Here is a 19,735-nt window from a genome sequence, read left to right as displayed (position 1 = left end):
AAACGTGATGTTCATGATTAGGTATATGTAAACACGGTGAAGTGTAGGAATGGCGCTTGCAAATGAATATAAGCAAAAAAATAGTGTATGCGTGTCTTTAATGACCCATATTAAAAAAATGATTTCATTCTATACTTCTATCCCAAAGCAACCATGTGTGCAATGGTATACGCTGAACTCGATGTCCCAGGAAAATTCTGACCGAGTGGGGTTTCAGTACAAAACAGGTTAAATTTCAAAGAAAAAAACCATTTTACAATGGAGGATGTTCGCGCATTGCAAACTCGGTCTTTAATTCGCCAGTTGTAAAAAGAGTTGTTTCTTTGGAGAGGAAGGTAAATGGTTTCTGCGACCCATGATTTCTAGTCAAAAACCTTTTAACAAGTACATTCGAAAGTAAAACGTTGCTTCTTACTTGCTTCTCTTGTAGATAATGAAAAGCCTTTCCTCGTGCTTAGTAAGTACACCCTCTTTTCCAAATGTTGATGCAATGAGCCGATTCTTTCTCGATAATTAGCACATTTCTTAATAGATACCCGAAAATTCATGGCAAATAATGCATCAATGCTTTGTAGCGGGCATCATATGTGCTTCATATTGTCTTCATAAAACGTTCTCTACTAGACATGGCCTTGAAATCTGCCTTCATGTTCATCCGCTTTTCTGAGCAGTTGACGAGCTTTATGTGAATACATAAATGAAAATAATGGCAGCACTGTTACATCTAGGTCCCACAAACATAAAAAATATAAGGCCAACAAGCATGATCTTTCTTTCTTTACATCATCTATTATAAAATAGAGATATCTAAGGAATCGCTATTTGATAACATGTACATAAACTGAACTAGTTCATGCATGTTGGTTCCGGGCGCGGAATCAGTTTGGACCCGTTACGCTTTCATCCGGTTGTAGCGTAGATGTATTGACATGGGACGTCCGGGCACGGCAAACCAGGTGCAGCTGCTAGCTGCCTTGGTTGAATGTGTGTCGTCGTTTGTTCTGTTTTTCGTGGAACGAATCCCATGCAAAACTACATCAGCGCAAGCATAGTGCATATTTTCAGTGCTCGGGAAAATTCTCAATCATAACTATAGCTGGTGAGGCCATTTAGTTCCAGCGCTTTTCATTGCGACCTTCCCAGATATAACGCCTAACAGAATCTCAGTGGTCCGTAAGTTGGGGTATGTGCATTTATGACGCAGTTTTCCTTTTCTCGATTTGTTCTAACGTAAATAAAGGCCGCGTTCATTCGCAACAACATCAGCTTCAAGGTAACTTGCGCCTTCATTTGTGGCAATGTGACAGATGCGGAGCTTAGGCACTTATGTCGCAAGGACGCATTCCGCTTCGTATATTTTCTTCCTCTCAGTGGCAGAGTCTTGTTTTACAGCGGAGCTGTTGTACGCTAGGGTCAGGCTGTTTGCATGCGTAGGCAAAAAATTTTCGGCCACCCCAGAGGAAAATAGCTAAAGCATCAACCGAAAGCGTATCGATGAGTTTGCCGCAGCTGCTAATAATTACGAGAAGTTTGAAAACTTATTCTCATAAAAAAATATCGTAATAAAGGAAGTAAAAGCGAAATTGATACTATTTAGTAGGGATTGTGGTTTGACGTCAAGGGCTCTCTAGGCAAACCACGTAATCTTATGTCAGTGCCCTTGCACCCGGGCAATGAGTAGGCCACGTGCGGTGAGGACTGCGGAAGTGCAGCGCGCCTACGAGCAACACCGTCGTGAATAGTAGCGGGAATGTGCGCGACGACGACGGGCGGCACGCAATACGGGTGAAAATCGTGCCGCAAGCGCCAAGCGTAAGCAGCTTTGGTTGGATCACCCCTGTCGACTCCACTGTCACCGCAATTTTGAGTGATTTCAACATGGACGTGCCTCGGCGAGATGGAAAGTAGATTTGGGCGTTGCCCTTGGAAGCTTTCGGCATTCACTGTTACACAAACATCAGTGTGCCTACGACGCGTCATCAGCCCTGTATAGAACTCAAGTTGGTAAAAAAGCTTTGCAGTGTAGCCATCGAGCCCCTTGCTGTTTATCATACCATTCAAAAATTGAGTTAACGTTGTGGCCAAATAATAAATAAGAAAAGAAAACAAGAAAGGTAAAATAAAAAAATGATAATTCAGTATGCAAATAATAAAGTACAAATAAATCGTTAAAAAACGAAAGTCATTCCGGTGTATGTCTTTTATTTTGAATCAACATTATTATCAACATATATATCATAATATGTGCAGCTCCATTGGTCTTGCACCTTCACTGAGTGGAATGGCTTTGAACTGTTTAGCGTATGCTTTCCTTCTTCGCGCTTCTCAGATGTGGGCACGCCGCTACACGGTTCAGCCTGCTCTCCATCGACGACGAACACCAACGCATTGAGTAGCGTGCTCACAGTCGCGGGCAACGTCCATGTCAGGCCTGTACCGTCCCAGACTGACGAGTGGGCTAGATTTTAAGACATTATTATTGGCGATGCATGAAACAGAGACAGCAATTTGGAACCTACTAACACATGTGCGATCGACGAAACAGAGCAAAAAAAAAAAACGTTTCTGCCTCTCTTTTTGTGTGTGGTTTCTGTGCTAATTCGCCGGTTATTATGAATATATAGACGACAATGCACACGCAAAGAATAAAAATCGGCCACAAATAAAAATCGCCCTTGTATTGACCACACATTGGCCAAGAACTACTGCTTTCGCACGTTTTATCTAGCCGAGCTGAGCTTTGTTTTCGGAGTGCATTTGCATCGCAGTATGCACTCTTTGTCTGCTTCATATGCCACCTGATACCGTGAATCTGCCCCGTGTCATATGAGCGGATACGTTTTTCAAGAGCAGGCACACGAAAATAATTTTAAGGTTAGTAGGGCATTGTGAACTGCTGCATGGAATCACTGAAATCGTCGTGTGCGTCTTCGCCTCATCGCCTGCACCACACGACAGTGCTCCTAGTGCTGCTCTTCGGGGCGCTCTATGCCAGCGCGCTGATTGCACTTTAAAATCGCCACCCGGTTTATGTGTCGTAAATAGCTACTTTTTCCCTGCATGTCTTGAAATTATAAATATTTATAGAGAGATTTTCTTGTTATTTCTGAAGAGAAAATGCAGGTTAACTCCATTTCTTCTCTAACGATATACTACATTATGAATTCTAGCAAAACATAGCAAATGAGCAGATAACTCAGCAGGCTCATAATATTTTCTTCATAATGCTGCAAAACCATTGAATACAAAAATTCCGTGATTTCATTTATACAAAAGCTTATACAGTCGCATTTTAATGTCGCACACTTTAATGCTTTAAACACTGGCTATGTTTACATAGGTGACCGTATAAGAGAGCTTACACAAAGGTTGCGATTCTGTGCCAGTGCGACGCCCCTACATTTTAGAGTGATGTTTTCAGTGCTAATAAATAACAGGATCTAGCATCCGGTTGCCTACCCTAGTGTGTTATTTTTATTTATATATTTATTCCTTTATGTTTTGTCCCCGTTATCGGTGCTGAATGCAAATAATAGTAGTGAATATCACAGATAAAACGAGAGTTCGCGCACTTGCGGGTACGTCAGGGCTAATGTTACAAAGAATGCTTAAATAACTACATTCGATAATACTTATCTCACGAAACGCTCAAAAAAGGAAAGTAAAATTCGATACAAATAACAAATTGGGTCATAACATAAGAGCACACAAAACCACCTCAAGCTTCAAAGAAGGTGCTGGCCGTTTCTGATTCCACATTTGGTTAAGCTTCCATTTCCACATTTATTTTCGCGGTGAAGGACATTTCATTGACGCAGTCACTACGCGTTACTGGATTCTTTATGCATGTGCTTTACCGGCATCTTGTGGCTCTAGACGTCTGATCTGAAACTAGAGGGAGTAGGTAAAATCTTAAGCATCAAATTATAGATTTGCAGCAAGATGATATCTGTCACCTCGTCTAGCTGCCGCATCAGTGCACATAGCTGCGCATTTTGCAGGGCTCCTCATGTTATTAAGGAAAAAGGCTTAAGTGGCTCATCGGTAGGAAAATTTGTTATCCGGTATTATAAGAGAAATGACCGTCCGGCCTTCACTTGCACCAAAATTGATGGTACCACCCACGACCCCTGGGGGGACTCGATTCCACCACATTGGGTGAGTGTTCAAGCCACGACCATAGATGGTAACAATGAGTTTTGGTGTTAAGGCAAAGTTACGGCACTCCAACCCCCGACCATTGATAGAAGTCAAACGCTCTGATGTTGTTGGGACCAAAATTCAGTGACATAAAAATTGATGGTGCCACCATAGATGATCGAACCGTCGACATTTAGTGGGAGTCGGACCCATGACCTTTGGGGTAAATACTTCAAAGTTAATAAGGCGCCAATAATTTACAGAGGTAAATAGGGCACCCGAGCCCATGACCATACGTGGGAGTCGAGCCCATGTCCTTCAAGGTTAAGACAAAGGTCATTAAGGTACTAGAACCCACGACCGTTGGTGGGAGTCAAACCCTCGATCTTTGGTGTGACGAAAATTCAAAATGACCAAAATTGATGATGCCATCATTAATGTCGAACTCATGACCTTTCGTGCAACTACTACGCCGAGCCTTTAGTGGAAGTCAAAACCACCTCCTTCGGTTTTATGTAAGGCGAAGTTATTTAGGGCAGTGGGATTTATGTACACCACCGTTAATATATATAAACACACTCGAACCCTCGATCTTTGTTGAGTGTCGAACCCAGGGCCATTGATGTTTGTGATGGCCCACTTATGGGAGCAAAGGTTCGTGTACTCAATGGTTCGGTTGGTTCCCTAAGGCGGAGCCTCCGAGAACCCAATTGAGGACAAAGCCGTTGGTTTGACCACACACACAAATACTTTTGATCAAACTAAAAAGAGGCATAAAGCAAATAGAAGGAAATAAAAAGCATGCCAGAAATACACACTCAAGCCGACACTGCGGCAAGGAACACACATAGGGCTTGCATGAGGTTAACGAGTGCGCGAGTCCGGGCTTGCCACGAGGGCGGGGACGTGTCACAGTCTCGACGCGGTGACGCGGCGACAAGCTGGCGAAAGGAGTGGTGCCGGTCTCACCATAGGTCGTGGTGTAAGCTGACCGACCGGGCGACCGGAGTGCGCCCGCTCTGGCTAGGCGAGGAAAAGTGGGCGGCTTCGTGGCAGGAGTGGACGGCGGCGGCGTTCTGGCCGGGCAGAGAGCTCAGGCCCGTAGCCCGACTGCTCCTGTCTCCACCACGGGCGCAGAAGCTCGAACGCCAGCCTCGAGCAGCAGGCGGCACGGCAGACGGGGGTGGCGTTCTGGCCGGGCAGCTGGCGTAGAACTCGGGCCCGAAGCCCGACTGTTCTCGTCCTGCCCACTGGCGCAGAAGCTCACCCGCGTTGAGGAGCTGACGGCACGCTCGGGTAGACGGGCGACGCACAGGAACAGGTTGGCAGGAGGCCCCGGTCGGGTGAAGTCCTGGTGGGCTCGGGACCGGAACCCGACAACCCGTCTTCAACGCCCGCTCCGGTGGTTGACCTCCTCCTGCCGTCGCTTCCTGGGACTCTCCTGGCGTCTCCCTTGCGTCTCCTCTGCGTCTCCTTGCGTGTCCTCCCCTTGCGTGTCCCCCCGTTCTGCCAGCGCACCACGCTTTTTCTTCTGGTCTGGCCGATTTGGCATTCTCGGATCGGCTGCCTGACGCCCCGTGGTTTCTTCTAATTGGTTGCTTTTCTTCTTTTTGTTGTCTTTCATGCGCCACGCGTTCTCGTGCCGGACGCTCTTCGGCGTCGTTGTTTTCCTTCTGCCACCTCGGCGCGCGTGCACTCAGTGTCGTCTGCTCTTGACCGTCGCGATCACCGCACCATGTCGCACACCACACATCACACAAGCCCCTTTTTTAACAAGTTTTTCAGAAGAAAAACTGCCGCTCAGTGCGCGACATAGTTCACAACATTACAGTCATGATCTGTCCACGAGATTGCGCACAACACTACAGTCATGATCTGTCCTCGAGATTGCGCTGTATGGTTTCAGCGCACAGTTCGCTGTGCACGCAGATGAAATCATTAAAGGAAAACACTGTTCAAAGAAACCAATGAAACGAGCATCAAAGACTAACAGCATGGCATTGCAATGACATAACCTTGCAATGGTAACAACAACCTCTAGAGGCGTAGGGTTGTAGTTTCCTTTGTATTCTACTCATGTAGTCCGCCCTACGAAGTTCCGCACGTTGGCTTTGTTGAAGGTCATCGCCGAGTTCAATTGCTTCTACACCTCGAGCCCTCATTTGTTGCGAAGGTAGGTATAGGGGTGTTTATTAAAGGCACGCGACCCAGAGGTGCCTCGCCCACCTTGCTCTTAGGATACGTTCGCTGGCAAGTGTCACAACAGCGTACGTATCTTCTCACTGCTTCTTCGACTCCTGGCCAGTAGAAGGATTCCAGAACCCGATGAACTGTTCTCTTAATTCCTTGGTGCCCTGACATAAGGCTTTCGTGTGCCAAAGAGAGCACTTGGCGGCGTAATCTTTGAGCTACTACCACTTGTTCGGTCATTTTGCCCGAGGGTAGCCGGTAATGACGATACAGCACTCCCTTTACTACTTGGAATGAGTAGGATGCCAATCTTTTGCCTTGGAACACTTGACCCACTTTGTTCCTGCAAGACTTTAAGGTCTTATCTTCGTTCTGGGCCGTGGTAAGATGCTTCCTGGTTATTTTCAAGGCTCTGATATTGATAGTGGATGTTTTCGGCTGTTGGTCTCGGCCCTTGACGCCGACCAGCAAAGCATCCGGGGAATGGTCTTCTCCCTTGGTTCTTTTCGGACTTGCTATACCATCTTCGATGGCCTTCTTCAGCCTTTCTGTCCAGGTTTTATCTGGATCATGAGGTTCTCGTGAGCCTGGTACATTTCCGATAATAACATCGTATAGAGGAGCTGTCATACACTTTACAATCGCTGTACCAGAAAAATAAGGTGAATTAATTTCAACCTTGGCCTCGGGAACTTCAATGCTGCTGCCATCCGCCAGGACAAGCTTAGCGGTGGTACCTGTCAGAGCCTCGTCTGGTACGAGGGAACGACGCACGACCAGCGTGTTGCTTCCCGTATCTCGCAAGACTGACGCGGTCTGTCCGAAGACGACGCCCTTTAGCACTGGCATCTTGCGCGCTACAGTCCCTGTGTGGGTCTTCACCATGCTAGCTATGTCTTGTTCAACGACTACTGCGTTTGACTCTTCCAGGCACTCTTCTGGCGACAACAGGCAAGACGTCCTTGGTGGATCGTTTTTCTTGGTGCAGGCTTTGACATCATGCCCGGGCTTACGGCAATATCCGCAGTAAGGTTGTCTCAGCTTAGATCGGCAGTCAGACGCCCCATGACCCATTTTTCCACATACGAAACATCGCATTGGAACTTTCTCGGATGAGCTTCCAGTTTTCTCTGTATGGGTAATGCCTTCCGATTTCTGCCGGAGCACTAACAAATTGGGCTGTCTCTGAGCCTCTAAGAAATTATCGGCAGCTTCGGCCATGTCATCTAGCTGGCGGTAGCTCTTCTCGCGCAGGAAGAGTCCTAACCGATGATGACAGTTGTTCAGGAACTGTTCCGTCACAACTAGGTTGCGAAGTGCCAAATACTCCTTTTCAGTTTTGGACATTTCCACCCACCGATCAAAGAAACTCAGTAGCCTAGTTGCGTACTGCTTTCCAGTTTCGCCATCTTGGGGTTTGCTCTGTCGGAACTTCTCCCGGTAGCCTTCCACCGTAAAACGAAAACGCTGGAGCAACGCCAACTTGGCTTTATCGTAGTGGAAGGAGTCTTCCGGAGACAGACGTCCAAAGACTTTCAGAGCTTCTCCGCTCAAGCATAAACTTAGAGCCGTAGCCCATTTGTCTCTAGGCCATTCTTGTCCGGTGGCGACGCTCTCGAACCTTTTTAAATAGGCATCCAAGTCGTCCCGGCTTTCGTTGAATCCCGGCATCAAACTGTGAGGATTCACGCTGAATGGGGCACTCCCTCCTGGCCCTCGGTCCGCTGTCCTTGCAGCGTCCGTTGCCGCCATTTGGAGGCGCAACTGAAGCGTTCGCTCCTCCAATTCTAGCTGCCGTTGGCTCGTCTCGCCACGATTGCCCTCAGCTTCCGCGACTTTAAGTCGTAACTGTAAATTTTTCTCCTCTAATACAAGCTCCTGCCTTTTAGCCTCGCGCTCCGCTGCCCGCTCTTCTCGCGCCCGCGCTTCCTGCTCGTTCAACCATGCCCTCAACTCCGCACCTTCTAGGCCCATGCGTTCGGCTAGGGCTAACAGATCTCGTGTGCTAGCAGCCATAGTTCCTAGCCTTTAGAAAAAAAATCCAAACGAACGGCCTTGTCCTGTCGCGCGGACGCCAATTTGTGACGACCCTAATATGGGGCATAGGTTCGTGTACTCAATGGTTCGGTTGGTTCTCTTAGGCGGAGCCTCCGAGAACCCACTTGAGGACAAAGCCGTTGGTTTGAACACACACACAAATACTTTTAATCAAACTAAAAAGAGGCATAAAGCAAATAGAAGGAAATAAAAAATATGCCAGAAATACACACTCAAGCCGACACTGCGGCAAGGAACACACATAGGGCTTGCATGAGGTTAACGAGTGCGCGAGTCCGGGCTTGCCACGAGGGCGGGGACGCGTCACAGTCTCGACGCGGTGACGCGGCGACAAGCTGGCGAAAGGAGTGGTGCCGGTCTCACCATAGGTCGTGGTGTAAGCTGACCGACCGGGCGACCGGAGTGCGCCCGCTCTGGCTAGGCGAGGAAAAGTGGGCGGCTTCGTGGCAGGAGTGGACGGCGGCGGCGTTCTGGCCGGGCAGAGAGCTCGGGCCCGTAGCCCGACTGCACCACGCGCACCACGCTTTTTCTTCTGCTCTGGCCGATTTGGCATTCTCGGATTGGCTGCCTGACGCCCCGTGGTTTTTTCTAATTGGTTGCTTTTCTTCTTTTTGTTGTCTTTCATGCGCCGCGCGTTCTCGTGCCGGACGCTCTTCGGCGTCGTTGTTTTCCTTCTGCCACCTCGGCGCGCGTGCACTCAGTGTCGTCTGCTCTTGACCGTCGCGATCACCGCACCATGTCGCACACCACACATCACAATGTTAAATACGGCGAAGTTAAGGCAAATCGGGATAGAGTTATTAAGGCTCTCGGACTCACGACCATTGGTGGATGTCGAATCCACTACATTTTATGTTAATTATGGAAGTTAAGACACAGTTACTAAGGTAGAGCTAAATAATACGCTCCAAACAGCGACCTTTTGTAGGAGATAACAAGTAACAGCAAGTAACCATGCATTCAGTGAGAATGTCAGGTACTTTTATATAATGTCTCAATCAGACATTTTCACCTGCATCCTCTTTACCATATGGTAAGTGACTGTCAACTTTCTTAACTTTTCTTGGCGCCGGAACATCTGTGCACAGCAAAGTCTTCCAATTTTAGAAGCCTTAAACACTAACGCCGCAATAAATCCAAGCAGTCCAGGAAACGCGAGCGAGGTAGAGAACACGAAACGCCCTATATCGTGTGATATTCTCGCGACACGAGGGGTTATGGCGGAGCCCCTAAACCGGAGGACCAGCGCTGCCGGCTCTTAGAACAGACTAGCGCATACCATGCTTGCGTCGCGAGCACTCGCCGCCAAATTTATATTCGTCGTGTGTTCTACTGCTGGTCGATAGCGCCAACCTTTAGCTTCCGCGTGTAGCGGCTTCGCTGGGCTCTACGGGAGGCTCCCGTCCAGACGTAACAGCGAAATCTACTCGTCGACGAAGTGGGCATGATACTGTGTTGGTTACATGCAAATCCAGAGATACGACGGCGACATCCGCGGGGAGCTCAGTGGGAGGCGTCTCGATGTAGGGTAGCTTGACGCGGTCTAAGGAGACTGCCTCTTCGCGCCGGTTCACTAGTACGGTGTCGTTCTTACGCATCTTGTTGAGGACGTGGTCTGGCCTATTTTAGGAAGGTGTTAGAAGTGCCTTTACAGTGTTTCGTCTCAGAAAAACGTTTGTTGAATGCGCAAGGTCTGAGTACACAAACATGTTATCGTTCGAAGATCGAGGCGGGACGGGGCGCAGTTGCTGAATGCAGTCCTGTAGGCATTGAAGGTACTACAGCGGCTGAAGCGAGTGGTCTGAAGGAATGAAATCTCAAAGAAGCCGCAGTGGTGCACCATAGACAATTTCCCCCCAGCCAAGGTTGCGACGTAGGGCAACGCGTAGACCGAGAGAAACAATAGAATGATGGTCAACCTACTGCTCCCAAAACAGGCGCACAGTGAGGGCAGCCTTCAGCTTCCCGTGGAGCCGCTCAACCATACCTTTGGCACAAGGATGATAGGCACAGGTACAGCAGTGTTTGGCGTCACATAGCTGGTTGAAGAAATTGAAGACGGTTCAGTCGAATTGCCGGCTGCGATCAGTGGTCACAATGTTGGGCCAGCCGCAGCTCAAACGCATGCTGAAACGAAGGCTTTGGCGACCGTTTCCGCAGTGATGTCCGGAATGGGTGCGGCTCCGGGCCAATGGTGGAAGCGGTCATTGTTTTAATGCACCGGCATTCGTGAGAAGATGGAAGTGGTCCTACTTAATCAATGTAGACGTGGTCAAATCGACGAGGTGGCAATGAGGACTGCGTGCGAATCTTCGTGTGGTGGGTAATTTTGGCGGTCTGGTACCTGAGGCACGAACGTGCCTACTGGTGCACATTGGCTTTAATAGACAGCTTTTGCTCAAAGAGCCAACGGGCTCGCGTAGAGACCATTGCGCATGCGGAGTACAACATGCGCAGTGGAATCTACTTTCGCTCGCGAACCTATAACTGTCTAATGCTTGACCGGACGTAGAACTGTGTCACGAGGTACTGTGTGGCTCGGACGCTGTGTTGACAGATGTTGTGAAAGGATTGGAGCACCGCACGAAGGAAGGCAGCCACAAAGCCACATAGAAGGGGCGAGCTGCAGCCGTTCGCATCTCACACCAGAGTGAGCCAGGGACGATCGGGTAACGGGGTGTCTGGTAGAAGAGGTGCAAAAAGTGCATGCTATAAAGGTAGAGGCGGATCCATCGCATCCATTCCTGTAAACACAAGACAATCCGAGGGTGGTGTGAAATGGCTACGCCTAATATCTCACCCGCATAGACAAGCTTTATTAGCGACTGGCGGGAGCATTGTGGAAGCAAATACTAACCCACTGTGCAAGACGGCTTTGTTATTTGTGTGATGTTTGGCGAAGCCAATTTGCTCTCAGTCTGAAGTGTGATCCGACGCCAAAATTCACAAAATTAAGACATTATTAAGAGAAACCATGGTTTTCCTTCAACATTAATCAATAATAGTGAGCTTCCCTTAATCTGGATTCGCAGATTTAGCCTGTCCACTCGATATTTTATTTAGCCGACAAAGAGGCTGTAGTTATAAGCATCCGCTGAGGCAATATGGCCACCAGACTTTTTGTAAGCCTAACCCAAAACTGGCACTTGTGTCATGCGCAAACTCTCCTTACACTACACAGCCGAGAATTATCTGAACTTTGTGATTTTCTGCAGTCCTTTTAGCGTATCAGAGCTCTTCTCTGCCTACCAGGGAAGGAAAGATACCAGTGCTGCTTGTGCTATACCTCAAATATACATACTGACAAACTTATTTACGTATGTTACTGCATTGTTGTAGTCTCTTATGAAGGCTTATGCCAGTTGATATCACACTTGCTGCATCTTTGAGATTTTTACTCTCCGGGCGAGTATCAGGTGAGTTCTTGTTGGCTGATTTCATGTGTTCGTCGTATTTGGGCCTACCTATTCCATTCGATATTTTCATCCAGCATTCTTTAGCTATGAAATGTCTTGTATTCGTACGGTCTTTCAAGCTTGCGCTCTGAATTCATCACGTCCAATTTAAATATATGTGGTTCATTATTTTTAATAGGATATTTTACGCTTCTTCTATTTACAAATATTAATTGAGAGTGTCGGATTTCTTCTTCAGCGTCAGGCTTCTGTTCACCTGACAACCATTCTTGTCTACGAATTCAGATGACCATGTACCTCTATATACAGTGGACATTAAGTATATTAATCTCCTTGAAACATGTATAAAGTAGGTACCAGTACATGATGGGAACGAAATTTCATATGGTGCTATCTAGACATATACTTCACTGTGGAATGCATTTACTATGAAAAATTCCAGCCATTGTTCATATGCAAGTTCTTGCACCAAGCTGTTCAATAACTTCAGGTTTTCCTTTTAGCGCATGTGAAATCTCTGAATTTATTTTATGCTTTTATAGCAAACAAGTGTGCTCAAACACGTATTTTTGTAATTTCACAACAACTTCCAATTACAAACAGTTAACGTAATTACGCCTAATTTTTGACGACCTTCTATACACAGAATACCAAATTCAGCATTTTAATTACCTTTGCCATCTGCTCGCTCAGCGCTGATACTTTGGCACCATATAAAAGCGTGATTAGGAATTTACATGCATATACTCCACTCATCTTCAGACCCACCTGAGGGCATTTTAAGAGTACATGAAACAAATATATTTCTAAGGCGGACAAATCACTACTTTTTGCAGGTCAGCCGAATTATGAGCTGCGTATCGATGATACTCACAAGGAAAATGTGTCCGAAGACTGTAAAAACATATATGACGAAAGAAGAAAAATGTTCACAGAAAGAGACTACCCAGTCTACAAGGACGAATGCAGAAATATCTCCACCAGCGAATAATCACGGAAGCGTCATCTCTTTAATACCCTCGATATTAGGTTTTATTGTTTAGAATTATTGAGGGGCTGTGGATCTTTCTTTAACGTTATTCTAGAAAACGAATATTATAGCTACCATGATAAAGAGATGTAATAAAGAAGTTCTGCAATTGTCACTGCGTTGTGAACGTTGTTTTTTTGTCTTAATTAACAATCTGAAGCAACTCTGCGGAAATGTTGAGCACTCAGGAGAAATCTGTCCAAACGTAATCCTCTTAAAATCTTCATTGGCGCACTCTTAAGATATAAAAGTCATAGTGACTGTCATGTGCATATTTCCGTTATGTGATGTAAAACGACAAATATCACCACAAATAAGAACGTTTATGCACGGGAAAAAATATCAAATACAATAGAGGAGTTTCAAAATAAGAGACGGCATTTTTGGGTCCGAATTATTTTGAGTGGTTCTCACTCCGTGCTTTTCTTCGTAGACACTACTTTGTTTACCCGGAAGTTTAACCGCGGCATAACGTCGTTATTATACGAAAACGTTTTACCACTAAAAGGAATGTTGAGCATAAAATATGTGACGTTTCATAAGTGGACGGTCACCGAGGATATAGAGCATTGGCGTGGATTGCGAATAAACTGCTTCGTTACCTATGCATTGACTGCTTCGTTATTGTAAGCCGGCAAGATTAGCATCTCTAAAAAGACGATCAAACTGTCCGAGCACACCAGAGATGAAGACGATGTCCCTGTATACGAATACTTAGCCTGCTTGAACCAAAACCGCCCATTGCCACATGGACGGAACGAGATCGCATCGGCCTCACTAGCAAACGTGCAGAAGGTGAAGCATTCCGGTGGTAGCTGAACGATATTTCCACGCACAAGTTAGTGCGAAGGCATCAAAGGAAAATTTATTTATTTATTTATTTTAATATTACTGTAAGCCTTTACAGGCTCTTACAAGAGTGGGAACAACAAAGAAAAACAACAATGAAAAGTACAGATTGCCAGCAATAGAACAAAAAAAGATCCGAAAATAGGATATGATCGAGTGCGTTGCTATGCACATCGGATACCCATTCCTCCAGGGCGCACACTGTTGGCTGAAGAAACAGCACCAAATCAAACACTACTATGAAGAATAGACGCGCCTTGGCTGCCTCACTGATCTCAAGGACGCTCATATAGCATCAAGTTTACCCAACAGTGCGCCTCAGTAAAATGAAATGCGCCTCAGTAGATTCTAAACCTGCTGAATGCCTTGCGGCTTTGCTTCAATCAGAATTGTCTTCCCAAGGGGATGTTTTTATACGCTCCTCAACTCGCGAACTGGAGAACTCAACGCTACAAGGGAATTGTGCAGTCTACGCGCACTCTTCGCACTGATTGCCGACAGTGTGCATCGGCTGGTTTCCCAAACCAGCTTCGCTGGCATAATGCGTGCCCTCACGGTAAAATTTTGTCTGATCTTACTGAGGACCAAGACAACGAGGAGGGCTACCCAAAACTGTGATAATATGGTCCGGCGCACCGGTCAATGGACACCGGTCAATGGTCAATGGTCAAACAACGCGCTTCCCCGTGAGACCCATGAACAACTTGGAGCTTGGCTCCAGAGTGCTAAATCATGCAAGTCACATGCAGCATAAATAAAAGTATCGAGTTAATAAGCGAACATCATTTTTGGTGCCAACGGGGGATCACATCGGTACAGTCATTTCTGGTAACGGTGCTTCGTAGGAAGTGTGGCAACGAATTCTATACTGTGACCACAATGTACATAAAAAAAGTTTGCAGAAACCATCGTCGATGATTGTTAATGCAAGCGATTAGTCCCAAGGAGCGAGCGAACAAAAGAACGCTAGAGAAAGCGAGCGAGAGAGAGAGCAAAATATAGTTAGCGTGAGAGCGAACGAACGAGCGCGCGAGCGTTTTCCTTGCAGATCAACAGTTCGACGACCGACCACCGACGACTGAACTACGAAAACATCCGACGGAGAGGAGACAGAAAGCTATTCGCTTTAATATTTCTGAAACTCGTCGTTATAAGCTCGCCACGCTTGGGAGCAGAGGGTGGTGGGATCGCGCCTTTATGAAGCGGCGATTGTTTTTTAACATGCTGTAACCACAATCCACTTCTCCGCCCTTAAACTGGCTCTCTCAACTACTACACGCAGAGACAAAGCAACAGCGCGCGCATTAGATCCCATAGATGAGTTGAATATTTACAATTATTATTAGGGTTATAATTATATTCGAGTGCTGATTGCCGTGCTATCGTTTGCTAACGAAGCTTTCCCTCAAGTCTAAATATTTTAAGGCAGTTTGTCGTGTGCGTATCATGGCCACGCACGCTTATATCGGCTTCCGTTTCTCTACCACGGGATGCGCTTTAAAACCACGGCGCTGTAATTTTGCTTCAGAGACTTTCCTTCCCTCCCTTCTTCTCCGCTTTTAAACTGGCTCTCTTAACTACTACACACAGAACAAAGCAACAGCGCACGCATTAGATCCCATAGATGAGATGAATATTTACAATTAGTATTAGGGTTATAATTATATTCGAGTGCTGATTGCTGTGCTATCGTTTGTTACCGAAGCTTTCCCTCAAGTCTAAATATTTTAAGGCAGTTTGTCGTGTGCGTATCATGGCTACGCACGCTTATATCGCATTCCGTTTCTCTACCACGGGTGCGCTGCAGTTTTTGCTTTTCTTTTCTTTTTTCTTCTCCGCCCTTAAACTGGCTCTCTTAACTATACTACACGCAGAGACAAAGCAACAGCGCGCGCATGCGATCCCATAGATGAGATGAATACATATATATATGTATATATATATATATATATATATATATATATATATATATATATATATATATATATATATATATAGAAAACTATCAGTCATAGCTGTCGTAGTATAGCCCTCTGGGCCGTTTCCTTTTTTTTTTCGAAAGTAGTCCTATTAGGGTTATTACAATTACACGAAGGTATTTCGCCCTCATCAGCAGCAGTCCTTGGTATAGTTATTCTGGCGGCTAGCTTCCCACGCTATGCGTGCCGCCATCGCACCTGGTTAAGCTTTTCCTAGACGCTAGAGTTATGCTTTGTCCGCGCAACCTTGAGCGATCGGAAAGCGCGTTTCCCCCTCTTGGCCAGCGGAGAAGGGAGGCTTCGTTCCGGCCGCGAAGCTCTCCACATCTCTGTAAGGTGCCTTGTGGATGTCTCGTGCTGACGATGCCCTCTCGGTGAGCGCATATTTCCCCCCTCATCTTTTAAGAGGTTCAATACATACAAGCATTTGTCTCGCAAACCAGATTTTTTTCAAGGGAATTTTCCACGTCTCAGTAATTTCCCTCGTCGTATTCGAGTGCTGATTGCCGTGTTATAGTTTGTTAACGAAGCTTTCCCCTCAAGTCTAAATATTTTAAGGCATTTTGTCGTGTGCGTATCATGGCCACGCACGCTTATATCGCCTTCCGTTTCTCTACCACGGTTGCGCTTTAAAACCACGACGCTGCAAGTTTGCTTCAGAGACTTTCCTTTCCTTCCCACTTCTCCGCCCTTAAACTGGCTCTCTCAACTACTACACGCAGAGACAAAGCAACAGCGCGCGCATTAGATACCATAGATGAGATGAATATTTACAATTATTATTAGGGTTATAATTATATTCGAGTGCTGATTGCCCTGCTATCGTTTGCTAACGAAGCTTTCCCTCAAGTCTAAATATTTTAAGGCAGTTTGTCGTGTGCGTATCATGGCCACGCACGCTTATATCGCCTTCTGTTTCTCTACCACGGGATGCGCTTTAAAACCACGGCGCTGTAATTTTGCTTCAGAGACTTTCCTTCTCTCCTTTCTTCTCCGCCCTTAAACTGGCTCTCTTAACTACTACACACAGAACAAAGCAACAGCGCGCGCATTAGATCCCATAGATGAGATGAATATTTACAATTAGTATTAGGGTTATAATTATATTCGAGTGCTGATTGCTGTGCTATCGTTTGTTACCGAAGCTTTCCCTCAAGTCTAAATATTTTAAGGCAGTTTGTCGTGTGCGTATCATGGCTACGCACGCTTATATCGCATTCCGTTTCTCTACCAAGGGTGCGCTTTAAAACCACGGCACTGCAGTTTTTGCTTTTCTTTTCTTTCTTCTTCTCCGCCCTTAAACTGGCTCTCTTAACTATACTACACGCAGAGACAAAGCAACAGCGCGCGCATGTGATCCCATAGATGAGATGAATATATATATATATATATATATATATATATATATATATATATATATATATATATATATATATATATATAGAAAACTATCAGTCATAGCTCTCGTAGTATAGCCCTCTGGGCCGTTTCCTTTTTTTTTCGAAAGTAGTCCTATTAGGGTTATTATAATTACACGAAGGTATTTCGCCCTCATCAGCAGCAGTCCTTGGTATAGTTATTCTGGCGGCTAGCTTCCCACGCTATGCGTGCCGCCATCGCACCTGGTTAAGCTTTTCCTAGACGCTAGAGTTATGCTTTGTCCGCGCAACCTTGAGCGTTCGGCAAGCGCGTTTCCCCCTCTTGGCCAGCGGAGAAGGGAGGCTTCGTTCCGGCCGCGAAGCTCTCCACATCTCTGTAAGGTGCCTTGTGGATGTCTCGTGCTGACGATGCCCTCTCGGTGAGCCCATATTTCCGCCCTCATCTTTTAAGAGGTTCAATACATACAAGCATTTGTCTCGCAAACCAGATTTTTTTCAAGGGAATTTTTCACGTCTCAGTAATTTCTCTCGTCGTATTCGAGTGCTGATTGCCGTGTTATAGTTTGTTAACGAAGCTTTCCCTCAAGTCTAAATATTTTGAGGCAGTTTTCCTAGCCTCTAAAGCCGCTCGAGTTCGCTCTTCTCCTCGAGCGGCCATTTTTCCTAGAAAGTATGCCTTCCAACTACTCGGACAACATGAGTCTCTTTCCACGTAAGTGTGAGGCTCGGAGCAGGAGCTGTGGCGCTTGAAAGTAGCCTGGGGCCTGACGAACCAACCGACTGAGCTATCTTTCCGGGCAACATCGAAGGGTCACGAGTTCAAATCACCTGTTATGTTCCTTTTTTTTTTCGCCCCTTTTTCTTTCTTTTTTTCTTTCTTTTAATGTCTTTTCCTTTATGTTATCACTGTACGGGAACCCTCCTCAAAAAAAAAAGAAAGATATATATCTTCAAATATGTATGGCCTCACACTCACATGTGCAGGTCATAAATACCAGGTTCTCTAGCCGAGTGCCATCCCTGCGGTATAACCGAGCTCAGATTGGTCCACCTTGACTGACCAAATAGGGCACCACCGTAGCTTAAATGAGGCGTACAACTCCTGCGGGACCCGCCGTGGTTGCTCAGTGGTTATGGTGTTAGACTGCTGAGCACGAGGTCGCGGGATCGGACCCCGACCACGGCAGCCACATTTCGATGGGGGCGAAATGCGAAAACACCCACGTACTTAGAATTAGGTGCACGTTAAAGAACCCCAGGTGGTCGAAATTTTCGGAGTCCTCCACTACGGCGTGCATAATCAGAAAGTGGTTTTGTCACGTAAAACCCCATAAATTAGTTTTTAATTTAACTCCTACGGGGACGGTAGAGTATCCGTCTCCAGTACAAGAGGACCGTGATTCAAATCCCGGTGCCGCGCTATTCTCCACCGGAAAATACAAAAAAAACGTGTGTTGAGAAAATTGCACAAACAGGCCTGGAGTGCGGCCTGATCCCGGTGACCAGAACCGGTAACGCACTCTCTCACTAGAGCAGGATTGGCCACCCTGGTGCAGTACTTGGCCACAACCTCCTATATGAATACAACAATCGAACCCCGGCCCTCAGTCCCCAGCAGCTGCGAAGCAACTGACCACGGCGGCGGTCAGATCTGTGACGCTGCAGAGGGTGCTAAGAATACCTGGCTCCGGACAGGCCGCCATTGGAATCTGAACCTGGCAACGTTTAACGTTAGAACGCTATCTAGTGAGGCGAGTCTAGCAGTGTTATTGGAGGAATTAGAGGGTAGTAAATGGGATATAATAGGGCTCAGTGAGGTTAGCAGGACAAAAGAAGCATATACAGTGCTAAAAAGCGTAAAAAGCGGGCATGTACTGTGTTACCGGGGCTTAGCGGAGAGACGAGAACTAGGAGTCGGATTCCTGATTAATAAGGAAATAGCTGGTAACATACAGGAATTCTATAGCATTAACGAGAGGGTGGCATGTCTTGTTGTGAAACTTAAGAGGTACAAAATGAAGGTTCTACAGGTCTACGCTCCTACATCTAGTCATGATGACCAGGAAGTCGAAAGCTTTTATGAAGACGTAGAATCGGCGATGGGTAAAGTCAAAACAAAATACACTATACTGATGGGCGACTTCAATGCCAGGGTAGGCAAGAAGCAGGCTGGAGACAAGTCAGTGGGGGAATATGGCATAGGCTCTAGGAATAGCAGAGGAGAATTATTAGTAGAGTTTGCAGAACAGAATAATATGCGGATAATGAATACCTTTTTCCGCAAGCGGGTTAGCCGAAAGTGGACGTGGAGGAGCCCGAATGGTGAGACTAGAAATGAAATCGACTTCATACTCTGCGCGAACCCTGGCATCATTCAAGATGTAGACGTGCTCGGCAAGGTACGCTGCAATGACCACAGGATGGTAAGAACTCGAATTAGCCTAGACTTGAGGAGGGAACGAAAGAAACTGGTACACAAGAAGCCAATCAATGAGTTAGCGGTAAGAGGGAAACTAGAGGAATTCCGGATCAAACTACAGAACAGGTATTCGGCTTTAACTCAGGAAGAGGACCTTAGTGTTGAAGCAATGAACGACAATCTCATGGGCATCATTTAGGAGTGCGCAATAGAAGTCGGTGGTAACGCCGTTAGACAGGAAACCAGTAAGCTATCGCAGGAGACGAAAGATCTGA

This window comes from Dermacentor andersoni, chromosome 7, assembly GCF_023375885.2.
Source record: "Dermacentor andersoni chromosome 7, qqDerAnde1_hic_scaffold, whole genome shotgun sequence".
Lineage (NCBI taxonomy): Eukaryota > Metazoa > Arthropoda > Arachnida > Ixodida > Ixodidae > Dermacentor > Dermacentor andersoni.
This window is presented reverse-complemented; position numbering follows the sequence as displayed.